Raw genomic sequence first — 20,550 nt, 5'->3', positions numbered from 1 at the left:
GAAGCTGCTAAGAAAGATGATTGCCTCTTGCAATCAACTTTAAATGCTGCACATAATGCAACATTTAAAAATTCCCCCATTGTACTGGATTTGCTAAATTACTGTGACAGTAAATTCTTGAAGTTGACCACAAATCAAGGAAAAAAGGGACATGAAGGGAGCTCAAACAGTGAGAAAATTTTCTATCAGACTGAAAAGGAAAAGTTTAACGTTCTTGATAAAGGTTCTACAAGTTGCGCAGTATCCATCTGGCTTCTGAACAGGAATTATCTCCTTGGATTTTATCTATTAATCTCTGAAGAAAAACTGTTCTTCTTTCTTGCTTTGTGAGACAGGATACCAAACTCATACTCATGGGGCACTCCCTAAAACTAATCTTTTGTGGTTCACATGTAGCTCTGTGCTATAGATACAGAGTGCGTTAGCTTTGTCAACTCCAGACACAATTACAATGGAATGGATCCATAAGCCTGATGCATGCCAACAGATATAGAAAAAGCAGCATCAGTCTGAGCAATTATCAGCAAATTTGTGTTTATCTTATGATCAAGAATCACCTATCTGCTTGACTATATACTACCTTATAAGGCAGGAGTGTTTGAAATAACACCTCTCCTAACTACCTGGAGTAGTACCAGGAAGGTAATGAAAAACATCCTGAAAAGCAAATCCTTAGGACAAGAACTTGATCACAGAAGAGTATTTACAATAACGATGGCTAAACCCAAAAATATTTACCTTCAAAAATTCAGTTCAGTTGCAGCCTGACAGAATAAACAGCTACTAAGAACTTATCTGTAAGCAATTTACCCTTTCTCCGTTAGTAATTGCTATAGCTTCTTGGGGGCTAACAAAACAAGATTTGTCCCAACTCCCCAGCTCTTGTCATTTATAGGGTGACATATCACTGCAAGGCCACCTCCATAGACATAAACTAATAAACAGACTTGTCAGATACACACAAGATTGACACATTTATTCTTCTGTCCCATTTGGCCTCTCTGGCTAGGATAGATTAAAAGACAAAAGCAGCAGATTGTTCATTCCTGCATTCCTGTTTAGCAGATTGAATCCTGGTCAACTGCTTAGTATGTACTGTTACAGACAACTTCATGCCCAACTCTGTTGGAAGTCAAAAAATAAACCTTTCTGCAATTCTTGTACCTAAAAGAAATCCTCTTTGATGTTGTTGATTTCCCTTCTGAGCCCACCTCCAGCAAAACAGTATTCAGTTCAGATTCTACATAGGAATCACAGGGTGAAAAAATTTTAGTGCTGTGAAGACTACAGCTCAGTGAGTCATTTCCTCAAATCCAGGAGTATGGGATCTGAAGATCCAGGGTATTTTCCTATCCTTTTTATTTCCTGTAGTGTGGCCTAGGAAGTTCTTTATTAAGAAAGTTGCCTTGTATATTACAAAGTGAACATAATACTGCATGATCAGAACCTTAGAGTTAAAATCTTATGACTCCAAGTCTTGGATACTTGACATTTTGAGTGTCCTAAGGAATTAATTTCCCTGAGTAAGAAAAGTGCTTGTAAAAATAAATTGTTCCATCTTTAAAATATATAGAATTTTGAAGCTTCATAAGCATTCTGAGCAATCCTGAAAGTTTAAATGTACTTGTCTTTCATATGTAAAAATACAATATGTAGCAATTTCCACAAAAAAAAAAAAAAAGAAATAGACATTTTTTCTTTCAGTCTAGGGGGTTTGTGTTGTTTCTTTCCTTTTTTTTTTTGTGATGAGAGGGATAGGTAATGAAAGAGCTGACTGAGTTGTACTGTAATTCTCTGTCTACTGAGAAGTAATAGATAGAGATTTAGGGGATAGTTAGAATTTGTACTATGCTACAGGAGTTTGTCTTCATATGGCTTATGCAAATCAGTTACCTAACTGTTTTATTTCAAGCCTTAAATATTTTGAGATATCTACAGAGTTTGAAAGAGCCAGGCTGTGTTAGACACAGGCTGGTAGAAACATGCTATACTCTTCTCAAAAAGCTTTTCTTGACATTAAGCCAAAAATATTCCAATAGTTCCTGATCGTTGCACTTTGATGATTACCTCCTTCAAAATTACATTGTGACAATAACACACCAAGTATAAAAGGCAGTCACAGTGATAAAGATATTTTTTAAAGCCCTAGGTTTCCAGAGCAAGTAAAGTAGACAGAAAGAGATTCTTCCAGGTCTACCTCTATTGGACACATCACCAGCAGCAAAAAGCCTTGCTGAGCATGTAACAAGAGATGAATTTAATGTCAGTGGCTTGTTCAGTCTTTTTGCCTCCCTGCCAACGCTTCCAGCAAATGCCCAATTAGCAGTGACAGCAGTGGTGATGTTTATGAGAAACTAACCCGAGACTGTCGTTTCTTTAAATTTAAAACTTCAGAACAGACACAGGGTAGCAAAGCTTTTAAGTCACTACTGATGTGTGCCAGAGTCTGACTTTGAACCGGTGACTTTGAGGTGAAAATCTTTATTTGTGTAAGTCAGTCTGTCTCCCATAGAATTAATATATATGACACATCTCATTCCAGCCTACTTTATTTCTCTGGAGACAAAGCAAGTCTTGCCCTGTGCACTATCTGGAGCAGTCTCTCCCATGCCCTACCTCTTCTCTGCCTACCCAAAAGAAAGGTGAGTTTTTGTGGGCAGTCAGGTCACAGAATCACAGAACTGTAGGGGTTGGACTTGATCTCTAGAGGTCCCTTCCAACTCCCTGCAAAGCAGGCTCCCTATAGCAGGCTGCACAGGGTCTCTATCGAACAAGTGGGCTGGGACATCCAGCACTGGCAAGTGAACACAAGGAGGGCTGCAAAAAATACAAAAGGTGTAAAGTTCAAACTTAATAAACACAATAAATTGTCACAGGAGAAATTACCCAGCGATGATAATGAACATAATATTTCAGAAAAGTTCACTCGGAAGTTACTAAAAGGGATACGAATGAGAGAGGAGGAGTCTTTTGAAAGGCTGATGCAAGCATAAAATCCGGAAATTACTGGAATGTCCCCTTAAGGAACAGTCTGCTAATTTGTTGTTGTGTTCTACCTACTGTAAACTTCTGCATACGCTGATGATCTATTCAGTAAATAATAGTAGACATTAATTTTAAGCATATGGGCTAAACTGCAACCATAGTTTGCAATTTTCAGATGTATTACAGGGCTGCTGTTTTCATTTCAAAGTCTGAATCCCACTGCACTAGAATTTTTTAAAAAGATCTGACTCCTGTGTAGGGTCTGAATGCCCAGCACATAGGTTTTTGGTTTACCTTGGTACTCAGGGCTTGATTCTCTCTTAGTCACTGTTTGCTTTGAACATGTGGACAAATTATTGCTATTTGAATCTCTTTTTTTCTATTCTTTTTCTTAAAGCTTCTGCTACTGCCTTCAGAAATAGAATGAATCACGGATTAGACTATTTTTGATCTGACCTCATAAAACCCTTCTTCTCTAATGCAGTGTAGAAAGCTATCCTCTTTTATTATTAAAGGAAGACAGACTTCCTATCTGACATTATGGATGCTTTACAAACTCCTTCTGTGGGTGTAAAATACAAAATGATTTTCAAAATTCTGGGGAATGGAACTTGCACAGTGTGCCTGAATTGTACATCCAAGGTTATTGTTTGTGATTGTTCTCCTTTTTGGCTTAGTTGTATGGCAGAAAGCCATCTACACACTATTCCTTTCCAGTTTCTGATCTGCTGATAATAAAGGACATGTTGAGAGGTGATATGGCTGAGCTCCTGCCAGCCAAAGCTGGCATAATGGTGCCTTTGCCTGGTAAAATGAATCAGAACAGTCTACAGAAATAATCTAATATATTCTGGGACCAATGTAGGCTTAGAGATTCAATCATCACCAAGTTATTATAAAAACATTTTTGACAGCTCTCCCACTGTTCAGAATTCTGGGTTGAACTGAGCAAAGCTTAGCAAGACAAAAGAACTGAATCTTTCAGTTAGAGAGCCATGACACTTTGAACTGAAGTAAGCCCCAGCAATACAGTCTATGTATTATTTTTTAAGAATACAGGAGAGCTGGAAAATAAAGGTAGAATATAATATATCAGCATAATAGAGACAAAAGAGGTGATGCTTGCTCATATGCTTCACTTATCTCTATCTGGCTGGTCATATCTCCTATCCTTCAGACAGCAAAGCCTTGGCTCCCACCACATCTGTGATTTTACTGTGCCCAACTGGAAATCCCCAGCTTAGCTTTTGTACTTTCAGAAATTCATCTCATACCTCATCTGACCCAACTGCTATAAAATACTTTCTAATATTCTCCTTCAGCTGTTTCCTTCAACTAATTCATGCTCTTATATTTGTAATTTCTACAGAATTACTGTAAAATCCCTCTCATGTACACACACCTTCCAGATTATTACAAAATTCAGAGTTATTGGCTTCAGTGTCTCTATACGCACAATAAAAAATTTGTGGAAGGCAGATCACTTCTGTGTTTATTTTTGATCATCTCTATAATGAAATCTTTGGAGTCTTTCCATTTAACCACACTGCAGGAAAGTGATTACTAGAGTGTTTTTCTTGCTGTCAAAATAGTTTGAAATTTAGTAATCATATTCAAAACAAAATTATTCTGACTTCTAAGCAAATATATACATCAGCTAATTGATCATGAATGTTTGAACAATCCTAATCATTAGTTAAAAACCCATCTTATCACATTAAGCGTAATTGATGAAAAAAGAGACATCTATTGTAGCATTACATATTTGTCCTAGCTGTATTGATTTCACAAACTTACTCCTACTATTGCCTCAGGCATCTATTTCTTGGAATTGCTGTCTTCTCTTTCCCTCCACTCTGAATTAGACCTTCCTCAATCTTTGATTCATACCAAAAATATCCTATGATCTCCAAATGAAAGCAAAAGAGATGGGTGCTGAAAGTTTAAGGTTTTCCTTAAAAGATAGCCTGGGAACAAGAAAATTTTAAGATTTCTCCTTGAGTGGAGAGATAAAGACAGCAATTCCAAGAAAAAAAATAGATGCCTGGGGCAACAGTAGGACTAACGGGAACTGGACATCTGTGAAAGAGTCTGGTAGAGTGTAGAGAAATGTGGGACAACCAGCTCTGGAGTCATGAAAGGTTCAAACAAACAAGCAAACTTATAGACACCTGGCCTCTCAAAGGAAAATTCAGAAGATATGCTGAGCTTCACAGGATACTTTTCTTGCCACCCAGGGGCATTGCATTGATGATAAATTCTTTTCCAAGAGATGTTGCAAGCCTTGGCTCCCAGCTCCTTAGGGATTTTACTTTGGCAAGCAAAGTTTAAAAAAAAACCAAGAAAAACAAACAGTAAAAAAAAACCACAGAATATTTGCCTTTTATATTATTCTCAGAAGCAGCAAAAAAGCAACAAGAATTACTTTTTTTTTTTTTTTTACACTAAAATAAATCTATATCTTGAATCTGAGTGGAGCTCTAGGGGGATAGTAAATTAAATACACTTGTTTTTACAGAGAAAAGCCTACTGGCAGTCATCGTGGGTTTTTCTGTTAGTTTTTAACCTTTATTCTTCATTTTATACTTCGTATTAATCTTTTTAAAATTATTTTAAGTAGAAGTGTATAAATAAAGCCCCCAAACATCAATTTGTATTTTACTTCTTTATATCTCTGCAGAAAACATTCTTAAGATTTGTAGCAAGATTTACTGACATCTGTCCTCAGCCACACTAAGGTAGCCACCATTTTCAGCAAGGCTCCTGGCTGCTGGTTGATTTGCTGAACCATGCAATGAGCCACAGATTCCATTAAGCAATCTTACCACCTATGACAGAGCAAATTGCTACATTGTATCACAAACACTAGAGGAAAAGAACTATAAGGATCAACAAAACAAGCAACCACAGTGAGGCCCCGTGGTTACTTCATATTCTACAGGAGTCCTATTATCAATAATGTATTTGACCCACAAGATATGTATTTCAAGGAGTGGAGCACAAAAATGGACCTAATGCATTTTTCCAATTTTTTTTTTTTCCCCTTTCTCTCTCAGACACAAATCTGTCTACTGTACTCTGGGAAAACCAAGGTAAACGGAAAATGTTCTCCGCTTGCAGTCTACTGCTATTAAAAGAGTTTCAGAAGAATATAAGCAATAATATACATCTTTACATTTATTTACAATGGCATGAAAATAGGCCACATTGTGTCTTTATTCTTCATCAAGATAAGGCAACAGTAGTTGCCTAAGTAGAGGAAACCCATCACCCACTTGCAACCACTACCACTAAGTATTTCTCCACAGTGTTCCTTTTCTTTATGTTATTACTATCACCTGGACATGCTGGCTCTTTGCTGTAATAGAAAATGATGTCACCCTCTGCCTAAACTGTTCTCTGCAGTCAGTCTGTCAAAGACAGTTTGACATACAACAGAATTCTCTGTCTTCCACCAAGCCTCAAAATTTCTGGCCTTCTAGTACACTTGAGGCTTTGCAAGGACACGTGAGGATCATATGCAACAGCTTTGGAGGAACGGTTCTAAGGATGATAGATTCCTAACTTCAGCTGCTTATGGCTGTAGAGATAATTTATAGAAGTCAAAATAATCACCTTACCCAAATGCCAAACAAAGGAGCAATTGCATATAAAATGTGACCATTTCAAAGGTGCCAGAGTTGTTCTAGTTGCCTTTCCAATGATTCCATCTCATCTTAAATAAAAGCACTTTAAAGACTGGATAGGGCAGCCACTGCCCAATAGACAGTCGGGCAGAAATAAATTTTAAAAATGTTATAAAAACAAACCAAGAGTATGATTCCATTAACTAAATGGGACTCAATAAATGGCTATCATTACTCATTGTTACTGTCTTGTTGAAAGAGGGGAAGACTAATTACGAATGGATTTGTTTGTGTCTATAGACCTTTCATTTACAGGCTTCTGCCTCTGTAAGAATTGAAAACTCAGAGCAGGTCTTCCTGAAATGCATTACTCACAAGGACAAAAATCAGCCCAGAATTCCAGCTAATGACAAAGTGTTCCTCAGAATTAAAAACCAAGTTAATAGGCTCACAGTTATTTGTCTCAGATTATTGATTAATCTTACATTTGGTATTACTTTCCACAGTGAAATCAATCCCATTCCTCAGATCAGACAGCTTATGCCCTGTCACTCCAATGTAATGAAATCAGCTATTAGATTCTGCATGCTCAGTCCTGATATTGATTTTTGATAGCTCTATCAGCTGCCCTTTATCCAGAGACTCAGGATTCAGGAGGGTAGTGACACCTGCAGGAAAGCAGGGGCCCTACAACTGCCTTTCTTCACCAAAGTACCACTGAACAAGGGATTCCTTATTAACATGAAGGACTTTAAAAAAAAAATACCAGTAGGAACAACGCTCCGTTGGTGACTTCTAACCTGCAACCTATTCTGAGGCACATGAATACACTGCAATTGGCACTAGTTTTGCTTTCCTGCATCTGAGCCAAAAAGCCCCTTTTAGCTATTTTGAGATAGATGTTCAGAATTCACATTATTTTTTTACTCCAATAGAGAGTGCGGTTTTTTTTGCCAGAGTCATCAGTGAGAAAACAGGATGAGAAATGGAAAATGTTAATAAAAGCCATGGAGGCAGCTGTGTGAAGTGCAGGGTGCAGCCACCAGGAGTGGCTCCAGCTGCTACAGCATTGAGAAAACAGGAAATAATCCAAGATCTGGATGCCAAAAGAGGGATGTAATTCTGGAAGCTGTTCACATTTCAGTGACGGTTTCCTGAGCTACAGAGTGAAAATACTGAGCCCAGTTAAAACTTTCTGAGAGTTTGAGGATATTCAGTTGAAGGGGAATAGATGTTTCGCAGTTACTGGTAGGGGTTTTAGGTAAGAACACTGACTACTGGTCCATCTTTTCAAGTGGGATGGACAACTATATTTGGGTGTATCACACACCATCATGCACAGTTCTTCAAAGGGATGTGAAAATGGCATAAAAGGTTGACTGTGACCTGGATATGATGTAGGTGGATTCTTAACCAAAATTCAGACCTGGATATGATCTAATCTACAAATCCTATTGCTATTATCTAGCACTATTGTTTTATTATTATTGTTATTTTTCCTATTATTATTTGTAAAAATGGATGTCATAAAATGGGATAGTCAGCCTCCATTACTTCTGCCCAATTCAGGTTGTACATGTTTTAACTAAAAGTAGCTGGAGGAGAAGCTTAAAAGCACAAAGATGCTAACCCCAATGGCTGGATGCAGCTTGACTAGTTTGACCTATAGATGCAGGGTGAAAACTGTTGCAATTTTCATACAGACAAGAGAAATTGCAGGTTTTATTTCAAATTATTTAATTGCCTTCATCTTTATCTTCCTGCTATCCCTTGGTCACCTTCCACTAAGAACAGAACAGGTGATCACAACGTCTACAAAGATCACTGGCTCCTTCAATGGGTCAGTATAGGCACACGCACATTCAGTAACATTTTAAGTATTTATAGCCTATAACTCAGTCATGATTTTAGCTTTTTAACTCTTTCTACTCTTCTATGATAAACATAATACAGCTTCTACTTTCTGTTTTCCACATTACCTCTTGCTGCAGGTAAATGTCCTTCTGTTGCTTTTTGTTTTTCGTGGCAGCTGGTTTGCAGTGCAGATGGTAGCACATCTAGGTCCACTGCAAACTACTGGTGACTGGACTTACAGATTCATCTGCTCCCCTGTAGCCTCTTATGCTCCTAGAGTACTCCAAGAAGGAATAACTTGCTTAGAACCTGAAAAGAACAGAGAAAGCATGAAGCTGTTCAAAAGATTTTCTTTCTTTTTAAATTTGACTTTCAATGGTGCAAATTCAGCTATGTCATTCAGCTTACTTTAATAATTTCATATTTCCACTAACATGACCAAGATCAGAATCTGATTTCAAAGCTTACAATTTCCTATAGAAACTTCTTTTATACTCAGGTAGGTGCAGGGACTTTCACAGGCAAAGTAGCTGAAATAAAAGGAAGAAATAAATATAGAACATCACACAGAGTTGCTAGTAGATGAAGAGTCTGGATGATCTGAACACCTGGAATAATGTTGCAGCCAGCCCTTTAGGGAAGGTAAAGGGCTTTGCTTGCTACAGAAAATTGCGGAGCACTAAACACAGTTACAGTTTGTTACTGATCACAGTGCCAAATCCTTCCCTGAGGTAACTTGAGCACTTCCAGAGGATTTACTCTATCAGTGAAATGGACCCCCAAACAAATAGAAACCTGCTCACAGAGGCAAGCACCAAACCAGATCAAGAAAGAAACATAACCCCTCAGCAACCAAACAATCAAGGTGTGGCTTCGAGCAGGATAACTTTTCACACAAAAGGTTTGCCCCTTCAAATCAATGTTTCTTCTGCCTCCACACTGTCTCTGCTCAACTCAGAAATGTTCAGTACACCTGCACAGGCAGTACAGCCAGGAGCCCCTCAGGCTCCCCCAGAGCTAGTGCTCTGGGCAAGTTTGGGTCATCACCTGCTTCTGCCTTTCTTCAGCTTGGTTCCCACTGCAGCTGGTTGGAGGCAGCAGAGAGACCTAGACTACAACCAGCACTGGAAGCACTACTGTTACCTCCACACAGTCTTACCCTTCTCCTAGTTAAACCTTCAGAGAGCATTTGCTGCTCCAAAGCATGCTGGTTTGGGGATGCTGCCCCATCCATCCAGCCCAGAGTCCTAACAAGTTCGCAGGAGCTCCTATGCAAATATCTGAGACATAGTCCTAAACTGTGTAAGCAGCTCCTGGGAAGCATCTGGAACATTTTGCCCAGGGTGATTTTCTTCAAAAACAATTGCTTGTCTTCCCAGGCATTTTAAGGTCTGTTAATACATATTTTCAAAGGTTTTTGGATGACAGGAAACATCCGAAAGCCATATGATTTTATAGTGGCCATCCTAAGCATGTTTTTAAAACTCCCACCTTCCTATTGAAAACATGCATTACTACAAAATATTACCAAAAAGAAAGCAGTCCAAAGACAAGGCTTTTGCAAATTCAAGATAATAAATTATAGCATCACTGCAAATAAGTTTATCTGCTCGACATATAAGCTCAACCAATTTGCAGAGTGCATTCAGCTATATTTTTGAGATATGAGATGCATTTTATTGATTTTTGTTTTAAATTATACTAATTTGGCACTGAAAGAGTCATTATATTTTAACATTTCAGCAGGATATGCTGCTGCCTGCAGCACTGCCATGGTAAATCAAGCCTAGCATTAACAATTAGTTGTGCTGCTTGTTTAGTTGTCCAAGAGCACATATGGAGGTTCACAAGTTTTTTTGAAACTAGTAGGAGCAACCTCCTCACAGCATCATAAAAATTTGCCCCAACTTAAACTAGATTTTATTTTGCTTCTCTCAGAATGTCTCATTAATGAGAACTACAGCCACCTAAACAAAGCTATTTTGTGAATACTATTCCACCAGTTGTTCTGAAGTAAAAAGAGGAAACAAAAGAGAAATCAGTTGCTCACATAATTTCGTTTTATTTTCCCTTGCTTTCCTATGAAAAGACTGGGGTCACTGTGAGCCCAAGATATTCATTATGTTGTTTCCCCTAGGTAATTCTGAAAAGGTCACAGAATGTCAGTAATCATCCCTTTTATGTCTTACTGGAAGTTTATGATTGAAGGATTACCTTGCTAATACATGTTTAAATGAGGCTCTGACAATGTTAGTGGTGTTTAAAAGAGCTCTGGCATTTGAAACAGTTGACAACAATAGATCTGTGCTGATATACAGAACTGCGTTGGTATTAGGCTGGTTCTGGGAGTGAAGACTTTAACATCAGCTTTGTTTTGACACTTCGTTTTTTTAATCTACAGTAAAACTGTTTCATACCAAATGCTGAACAGAACATCAAAAAACTGAATGTAATAGAGTGATTCAAAGCTGTAGCCAGTATGAAAAAACATAATAATTAGCTCATACTTAGCAGTTGGCATTATTTATTATCATTATATATCAAAGATTAAATTAAAACAACTTTTGATTTATTATTATTACATATTAAAGAATAAATTTTAATTTTTAGGGGGGTATATGAATTCTTCAAAACTGGCAGCAAAAAATACAAATATAAATAGGGCAGTATCTGGTCTTTTTTTTAAAAAAACATTTTTGACAGTTCTTGCAAGGATAACAGAGAAGCAGCTCAGTTATTAAGTCATGGGCAGGATAATATGTAATATCTACCTGTACTAAGTTGGTGTCTCCAAAAGTAATGCCTCCTATTTATTTCCATAGAAACTACAACAGATACAAAGAGCACAAGAACACTACTCAATAGAGTAAATGCTCAGTTACAGAATGCTATTTATCAGCACAGTCACCACCATTAGCTATGCATTTTTGACTGTGATAAACAAGAGCCTGCATGCCATGCTCATAAGTCTGCAACAGCAGAGGTTACTCATTGTAGCCACTGCTGAAAGACACCACCCAAATCCTCACTATGCTCACATCCTATTGCCTTTGCTACCTCTTTTCTTCCATTATTGATGGAAATACGTCTTCTCCAATGTTTTGTGGGTTCACCTGTTGGTGTGATATTTGACACTTCTGTCTCTTGCTTCATTTGTATTAGGTTGTTAAACCATACATAGTAACTGCAAAAAGCTGCATTTCTTTCCATCACAACTAAACTTTGGAATAAAATTTGACCATTTCAGAAATTCAAATTAGTCTTCCATTATGGCTTCCTCAATCCTTATATCCTCAGACACTAGCGAGTACTCCAATATGTATGCGGCACATGGATTAGAACAAAAGTCGCATCCAGAGACAGCCACAAATTAACAGAACCAAGAATGTGCTAGCCATACACAGCTTTCTTGAAAGCATCAGCAAAGGCAGACAAATTTTGTACCCCAGGAATGTTGAGCTATCCAACATGAATTGAGCGAATGCTAGAGTATTCATCATATCCCAGCATGCTGTGTCAGGTCTGGAAGCCAAAAGTCACAGGTTCTAGCACAGAAGAATCAAAGTTTCATATGAAATAATAGTTTCAGTGCATGATAATTTATCAGTTTACTTCATCATCAGAATCAGTAGGCAATGCTTTTCTCTTCTCAGTGAGAATCCTGTAGCCAAACACCATCTGCATGCAGATAAGAGACTAGAGATTCCAAAATCTAGCTAGACCCTTAGGTTACAAGGAATAGAAGGTTACAAGTGAATTATACAGTATTTTCTGTAAAATTGTCAATTAGTTCCTATTCAACAGAAGCTCCCAAGAAAAAGGCAATCTTGGTAGTGCAATAGGTGCAGTATCTAATTTTTATCTGCTGTGATTTGCAAGTAGAATGCCATGTGAAGACTGGTTTGGTCAAGATTTTACATGTCAATAACTGTTTCTTAAAGAGATTTCATATCTTTAAGTTGATCTTGCACAGTCAAAAGGTTCGACTTTTTTCATTTTAAGAAATGAAAGCACATGTAACTAAATTTTGCATCTGGATATGGAGTCTACTCCAGCCCCACTAAACTAGACAATTTTGGCTGGGGTAGCCATACCACAGGCTGCTTGCCTTGGTAGTGGAATATCCTTCCACTCTGGAAGGAGAAGCTACTATTCCCCTTGACCAAGTAACTCTTAAACCAACTGGGGGGGTTCTTTTGGTGTTTTTATGTTCTTCATTTTGGTTGGGTTGTTGGTTTAGGTTTTTGGCTTTTTTTTTTTGTAAGGACGTTCTTAAAGCAACAATGCCTGTAACATTCTATTTTTGTTAAGGGTACAGGTGAATCCATATACCTATTTTTTTTCCCCTTATTAAACCTACTTTCAGTTATTAAGTGGCAAACACTTTCCTTGCTCTTCCAAATTAAAAAGACAGGAGCAAAATTTCAATACTGCTGTTAACATAATGAGTTCATTGTAGATTCTCATGGATGAGGAAATAAGTATAAAATAATGAAATCTTTTAAAATTATTTTTGAACAAAAGCATTTAATTGGATTTCTATCCTGATTTCAAATGCTTCATGATAAATTCTGAAATTAATTGCAGAATTCTAAAGTAGTTTTTAAAGGAATAAGCAAGAACTTAGAAGTGGGATCTTCTATTATAATGACTTCTGCTTGTACAGTTTACATACACGAGCATGCTTTCAAACTGAGTACTGTTTGAAACATTTCTGAAAGTGACGTTCTCTCCTGATAATAATATTAACAGCACAGTAACTCAAGGAAACAAAGATATAAGTCAGCAGCCCTGAAAGACAGACTATGAATGTCTTTCCCTGAATCCACCATTCCTTGCTGAATCAATCTTCTCTGGTTCATGCTAAGAAACCTGAGAAAGCAAAAATCAAAAGCTACTAACTCATGAAGTGGCAATAGCAAACATTGCTTGAATATGATATACAGTTGACCAGTTCTCATATCCTCTGCAAGACACTAATTGAGACAGATTCTTAGGCTGACTTACAAAAAGAATGAGTGTATGCTTAGGCTGCCATTTGCTTATAACTTAATTATAATGCCATTTAAATTTAAGTGAAGATATTATTGATATTAAATAGCTCAAGATGAAGGTTTGTGAAAGCTGAGCTGTCAAAGAAATTGCTATTTAAAAAAAAAAAGCCTATACTGTTCCTTTGATTTTGCTCCAAAGCTGTAAGTGTAAACAATGCCATTAAATTACACTTTCATTGTCTAAGGTATATGAGTTACTTCCACTATGTTGTGTGATATAAAGCAGAGAATATAGCTACCAATGACCAGTTTTAAAATCACTCAAGAAAGGTATTAGCCAAAACTCAGTAATAAAGAAGGAACACTTACCCCTTTCTGAGAAGAAAGACTTGCTGGAAAACTCCTGAAGGAAATGATCTCCAAGTAGAGACGTTTCCCTTTCAGCTGCCAGCCCTTAAATGTGGCTAAGGAGGGGGTGGACCCAGAGTCACACTTCTAGTCACACATGTGAATTGCTTGCACCTGTGCTCCTATGGCTGGTCACATTCCTTTCACAAGGTGCTCAGTCATGGTTCAGGCCATGACCAAACAGTTCCCATACACTCCACCCCTGCATGGCATGAACCAGTGATGGAGCATATCAGGGACAAGCTTTCCTTTACAGTCTGGTTCATCCAGACACAATTTGCTGCAACACTGATATTATTCTCATCACATCGCTGATAGAATTTTTCATGGCAACACAAAGAGTTCATAATTTTCTATTATATCTCCTGTCCAGCTTCCTTTGAAAAAGATGTTCAAAAGTCCATCATTAAATGCCACTGAAGAACAAGACATCTTGATAATTCTTCAGTGGCACCAGAACTCGTGCTGTTTCTGCCTTCACTGGTCATCATTGCTGGCTGTGGATTTCAGGGGGAGTAGAATAGATGTTTAATTAGATCTAAAATAGGCAGCTCTGCCCTCCACACTAAAATACATGCTGTATTCCTGTCCTGCGTCAAAATTTCCACTTGGACATGGGCATATCTGGGCCTTTTAACCACACCTTTTAGCATGATATTGACAGTTGAATAATTATATCAGGTACAGGAGGGAGAGGGGAAGGTTCTGAAGTGTCAAAGTGATATAATTAGGATCCCTTTGAGATGAAAATTGGAGTGTGTATCACAACTTAAGGGCCACGTGCCAACTACTTGCAGTGTTACCACTCCTCCCCCTTCTAATAATCTCCCTCACGGTGCAAGTAGGTTGCACCATTTTGACCCCACATGCACTTCCCAAGGCTATCCTACCTTGAGGGTTCCTGGTTCTAAACTCTCAGGGGCAGGGAGCAAAAGGATTAGTTATCATGACAACTTGGGCTTTCAATCTTATATTGCTGCCCTTAATTTGGATTATAAGCAGGGAGGCCCAAGTTATTTGTAACATGTGGAGAGCACTGGGTCAACCATCTCTGGATCCTTCATAGAGGTCTCTCAGTGTCTTGTATAGCCTCTTAGTCCAGCCCTTCAAGGACTAGGAGTCAGCCTTCAGAGCAGCCTTTAGAGCATCACTGAACCGCTCTATCAGGTCCACTCCCAAAGGACTATAAGGCAGATGAAATCACCACTCAATGTTGTTTTCTTCAGCCCATTTCTTTATTGCTTGCACCTGTGCTCCCAGGGCTGGCCACGCCCCTTCACCAGGTGCTCAATCACTAGTTCAGGCTATGACCTAAAGTTCCCATACATGTTAATACAAACATACTAGAAAAAATATAGCGGCCCAGAGTAATTAAAGAATAACCAAAGAATTTGTGGTAGTGTCATACCTTTTGTGTCAAATTATATAGAGAGTGTTGAGAGAGTTTAGCTGCTGTTCTCTGTTATCTCTCAATTTCTCTTGCTTAAATTCAGGAGACTATGATAAAAAGGGAGAAAAATAAGAAAAAAAAATCCCATTTGGAAAATAGTATTTTGGTGAAATTGATATGCAGAACCTAAATTCATAGGATCTAAAACTACTCGAAAAAAAATCTGCTACACTGACTTCACAGGTAAGAAGCTTGTATTACTTTCTCTGAAATTAGCTACCATCTTCATGGCTGTGGAAAAAAAAAAAAAAAAGGGAGAGAGACGAGCAGAAAGAGTTTCAGAGCCACATATATACTCCATAATAAACTGCTGAGGTCAGCCTGGTTATCATCAAGCTGGAGGATGAACACAACCCTTTGTATTTGTTTTCTGTATGAAAATGGAAAGCCCCTTACTGCCAGATGCAATTATCTGGTTAGATTTGCTTTCTTTCCTGTGTTGTCCTACGCAAAAGACATATCTCTGAAAAAGTCTGTATACCTATTTCCTCTGGTCACTGGTAGAATAAGATGAATAGGTCTTCATTACAATCCAGTGTTGAGCTCTGGCTCGCTTACACTCACAATGTATCACGATGGCATTCCTGACTGGAGGGAAAAATAGACTCATCCCACCTCATCCAGCATAGCTTGCTTGCACAGAAGTTGCAGAAAGCATTGGGTAGAGTATCCTAACAACACACCACTCATAGGCTATGCATGAGTAACTCTAGTCTGTGGGCTTGGTGGACGCTAACTGCTTTTGTTAGGATATTTTGCACTTTCATGTTACGTTACATCAGTCAAGATGGGGTGAGTTGAACAGAGGTAAGTGGGTGTGATTGAGTCCTAGCGAGTGTGAAGGAGCCTGAAGTTGGCTCTTCTTATTTAGTAAAGGTGAATGTTAATATGGGAGATATCTTAAATTTACACTTTCGTACTTTCTCATGTCTTCTTGTGTACTGCAAAAGAGCATCTTCTACAGCTCTTTTAACTCACACCCAGCCTACGATCAAGTAATTCGCACTGATTCAGACACCCAGTCTGGACTCCATGGTGTGCAGTCACAGGGCAAAACACAGCCAGTCCATCACTCTCATCCCACCCATCACAGCTCCTATACACAAAAACACCCTCTGGACAACTGGAGGTTGTTAACTTCATAAGGTGTAATATTCCTTTTTCTTACATGTTCCTTGTAAGCTACAGCACTGGCAGCCGACTTGAAGCACAGTTTTTTACCTGGCAGTCAATAAAGGATCTTCCTGTGCCTCTGCCCACATCAACGCGAAGGTGAGAGTTAAAGCAATAAAGAAATCATGACAACCTACTCTTATTTTCTAGTGAAATCCAGAGTTAATATATTTCCTCCTCTACATCCCTTTTTCTATTTTCTATTCCTACCACAGAAGCTAATTCAAAATTCAATCCTGACAATCACAATCCATTACTTTTGTCTTATTGTTTTTTATGATTGGCAAAATAGTCACTGATTAATAAACATTTTCTGCAAACAGGTCTTCTGTTAGTGTTGCTAAAGGGAACACTATTGGATTCAGAGATGACAGACTGCTTATGACAGCAAGGAGATGGATTTTTTTTTTTAATCTTTTTACTGTTAAGACATATTTTTCTTCAGATAGAAAGTGTAAAGATACACCAGCACAGAAAACCACTACTTCAGTTCATCCAGTACTTCGCCATGGTAATAACTGGCTTTTTTTCCCTACTGTCTCAGCTTCACAGAACAGTAGGAAAAAAAAAAAAAAACAAAATAGCGCATATGAATTTCAGAGACCATTGCAGTGAATTACAGTATCATTGGAGGGGGAAACAAAGTTGTTACAAGATAGAGAAGCAGCAAGATAAGGGATAGTCTGCTCAGATGTAACAGCAAGCGGTGTGGAAAAACAGAAAAAACCTGCTTACTTTCAGAAGGCCCACACAGTCCTTGGATAAGCAGAGATCTCCAGACAAGACACTTTCATATCCCCCTTCCAACCCTTAAATAAGGTCTGCTTGCACCAGAGCTCCCCTGGATTGGTCCTGCCTTCTCACCAGGTGCTCAATCACTGGTTCAAACCATGATTTAGCATTTCCCACACAGAGGTAAACGTGAAACACTTTAAAAGCAATTCTTTCATTTTGGAAAATGATTGTTTTTTCTGATACTAAATAAGCATAGTTACAGATCCCACCTACTTTTTAAAAATGTATTCACTTTTATTGGGATAATAAAATGCTAAACTCACTACGCTTTTTGTACCAGAATCTCAAGATACTTTGTAAACACAAAATAAGCATGCTTATGCAGTCTCCTGAGATAGTTAATTTCTATCATTGTTCTTTGAAGATAAATTGAAACACAAAATTATTATAAAATTTTCCCAGTCACATATCAAGCGAGTCCCAGATCTCAAAATAAGACCCAGAGGCCCCCTGTGCCACAGTGTCTTGCCATAGTGTAACTATTAGATATCCTTTCTTATTGCTTATTAAAATGATCAAAAACACATACAGCATAATGAAATTCTGAATCATATTTCAGCAAATTCAGTAATAAAGGGCTGATGATGAATAACATATTTTTCTCCTTGCTCTACTGAATTATTTTCAGTGTTCGCTCCATTTGTACTTCTATAATTCTGACAACAAGTTCTCTGGAAAGCAATCACTCTAATCCAATTTACATCATTCATTTGATGTGCCTTTCTTTGTCTATCAAATCTGCACATTCTGATTCACTTCCTGACTCACTGCAGTTTTACACTGGTGTCACTGAACTGAAATCAATTTTGTCTGGGTGGGATTTTGCTGCCTTTCTGTGAAAAGCTGTGTTTACTTGTTACTTGCCTAAAATAGAACCTAAGGAGGCAGGAAGGGGAAAGAAAAAGAGGGGGATAAGGAAGGGAGCATTGGTTGGTTGTTGGAGTACAGGAAACGAGGAAAAAGATGAAAGGTCCTTGTATCAGGATCAGATATTTTCAATCATTTGTTAACATGGAAGTATTTGTAGACTAAAATTTAGTTCCTCTGAGGAGCTGGCTTCAAATTCAGGTCAGGTTAAGGTTAAAACTGACTTGATGGATATCTTGAGCAGATAACTGTTTGCATTACACAAGCACAGAAGCCCCAAGAATCCATGGTTCCTGTTAATACATTGTAGGCAGCCCCCGTCACCAGGAGCCTCATTCCATGAGTAGGACACAAAAAAAAAAAAAAAAAAAAAAGAGAATGCCTCCAGAAGGCTGAAGTTTGCATCCCAGTTTAGAAATCGATTATAGTTGTGACAAAAACAGGAGGAATAAAGTATGGAACAAAAGAAATATCACCCCAGACTGAAGAATGAGAACTACAATCAGATGAAATTCTGCTTTATCCAAAGGTTTTCTGAGGTCACTTATCTCAAGACACAGATCCTCTGAAATCCAGTCTGTTGATCTGACTAGACTTCCACAGATCTTTGTCCAGTTCCTACGACAATTCTGCTTGTAAGAATTTTATGGTTGCATTCACATAAGAGTGCACTGTAAGTGATGGTTTCAAAACAGGTAAGAAACTTGCACAGCCTGTGGGCTCATCCCTACTTCGTTCCTTTCTCCCTCTACATTCAATTTCAGCCACAGATAATTCTGCTCTGATTCCAGAGTGCTAACATATTCAGCTGGCAAGAACCAACATACCCCTGCTCTCTTCATCTTCCCCAGGTTTTCCTTTAAAAGGTCAGCAGCTACAGAAGTCAGCCCCTGTACTTGTCAAAGGTCCACTTGGAAGGAATGATCCTTAGTTTTGAGCTGGGATCCTGCTGTGGCTCATAGTGAAGACATAAAAGGAGGATGAACAACTACTGGCTAGGTGTTACCTCACTGGTCATTCCAGTGCTGAGACTCTTACAACTGCAGTTAACCTGGTCCTTTGCAGTGGCGATGGGAAGGGAGCATCCAGTCTCCTGCCAATATGGATTTAAGATCTTAACTTCTTAGCTTCTACAGAATTTACTTGTGACACCATTTTGTGGCACCTCCAAAATTAGAGCTCTGGAACCAGCTATCTCTGAACACTGTTTTCAGTTCCCTAGAAGGTAGCCTGAGTAGAAATGTGCTTGTTTTCAGACTGAATGAAGTCTGAAAAGAGAGAAAGGAGATGTTCAAGAAACCTGAGATGGGAGAGAAGGATCAGTTTTATGAGGTATTTTCTGATCTATGGAGCTTTGCTATATAGGGTTCTTCATCTTTATCTTTCACGAAAGTATTTAGTTTACTTGCTTTAAATACCTATAGACCTACCAGTCTCACCTCGGTGCCAGGGAAGGTTATGGAACAGATAATCTCAGGACACATCGTGGATCAGTTAAAGGAGATCAGGCCCAGTCAGCATGGGTTTATGAATGGTAGATTCTGTTTGACAAACGTGATTTCATTCTATGACAAGGTGACCCACTTAGTGGATGAAGGTAAGGCTGTCGATGTGGTCTACCTGGACTTCAGTAAGGCCTTTGACACTGTCCCTCACAGCATCCTTGTGGAGAAGCTGGCTGCCCATGGTTTTGATGGGCCTACGCTCTGCTGGATGAAACGCTGGATGGCCAGGCCCAGAGAGTTGTGGTCAATGGAGTTAAATTCAGCTGGTGGCCAGTCACGAACGGTGTCCCCCAGGGCTCGGTGCTGGGGCCTCTTCTATTCAACACCTTTATCAATGATCTTGATGAGGGGATTGAGTGCACCCTCAGTAAGTTTGCAGAGGACACCAAGCTGGGAGGGAGTGTTGATCTGCCAGAGGGTAGAAAGGCACTATAGAGGGATCTGGATAGACTGGATCGATGGGCCAAGGTAAACTGATGGGCCAAGGTAAACTGTACGAGTTTCAAGAGGGCCAAGTGTTGGGTCCTGCATGTGGGTCACAACAACCCCAGGCAACCCTACAGCCTTGGGGAGGAGTGGCTGGAAAGCTGCCTGACGGAAAGGGATCGTGGTGTGCTGATGGACTGTTGGCTGAATATAAGCCAGCAGTGTGCCCAGGTGGCCAAGAAGGCCAGTGGCATCCTAGCTTGTATCAGGAATGGTGTGGTGAGCTGGACTAGGGAAGTCATTCTGCCCCTGTACTCGGCACTGGTGAGGCCTCACCTCGAGTACTGTGTTCAGTTTTCGGTGCCTCAGTACAGAAAGAACATTGAGGTGCTGGAGCAGGTCCAAAGAAGGGCAACAAGGCTTGTGAAGGGCTTGGAGAATATGCCCTATGAGGAGCAACTAAAGGA

At 38.9% G+C, this 20,550-nt stretch overlaps 1 long non-coding RNA gene across 50 annotated transcripts in view; it reads right to left on the bottom strand.

The window, feature by feature from the left end:
• LOC110402005 overlaps positions 1–20,550 on the bottom strand; it is a 316,902-nt gene that overhangs the window by 206,240 nt on the left and 90,112 nt on the right. For 48 of the 50 annotated variants that reach the window (XR_002440790.1, XR_002440793.1, XR_002440787.1 and 45 more), the window contains one exon: positions 8,591–8,774. This is a non-coding gene — a long non-coding RNA (uncharacterized LOC110402005). Of the gene's footprint in view, positions 1–8,590; positions 8,775–13,828; positions 14,842–17,225; positions 17,286–20,550 lie in introns of those variants that run through there. The other 2 variants (XR_002440791.1, XR_002440789.1) reach the window with 2 other exon arrangements.

The sequence above is a fragment of the Numida meleagris genome, chromosome 6 (genome assembly GCF_002078875.1).
Source record: "Numida meleagris isolate 19003 breed g44 Domestic line chromosome 6, NumMel1.0, whole genome shotgun sequence".
Classification (NCBI taxonomy): domain Eukaryota; kingdom Metazoa; phylum Chordata; class Aves; order Galliformes; family Numididae; genus Numida; species Numida meleagris.
This window is presented reverse-complemented; position numbering and strand designations above follow the sequence as displayed.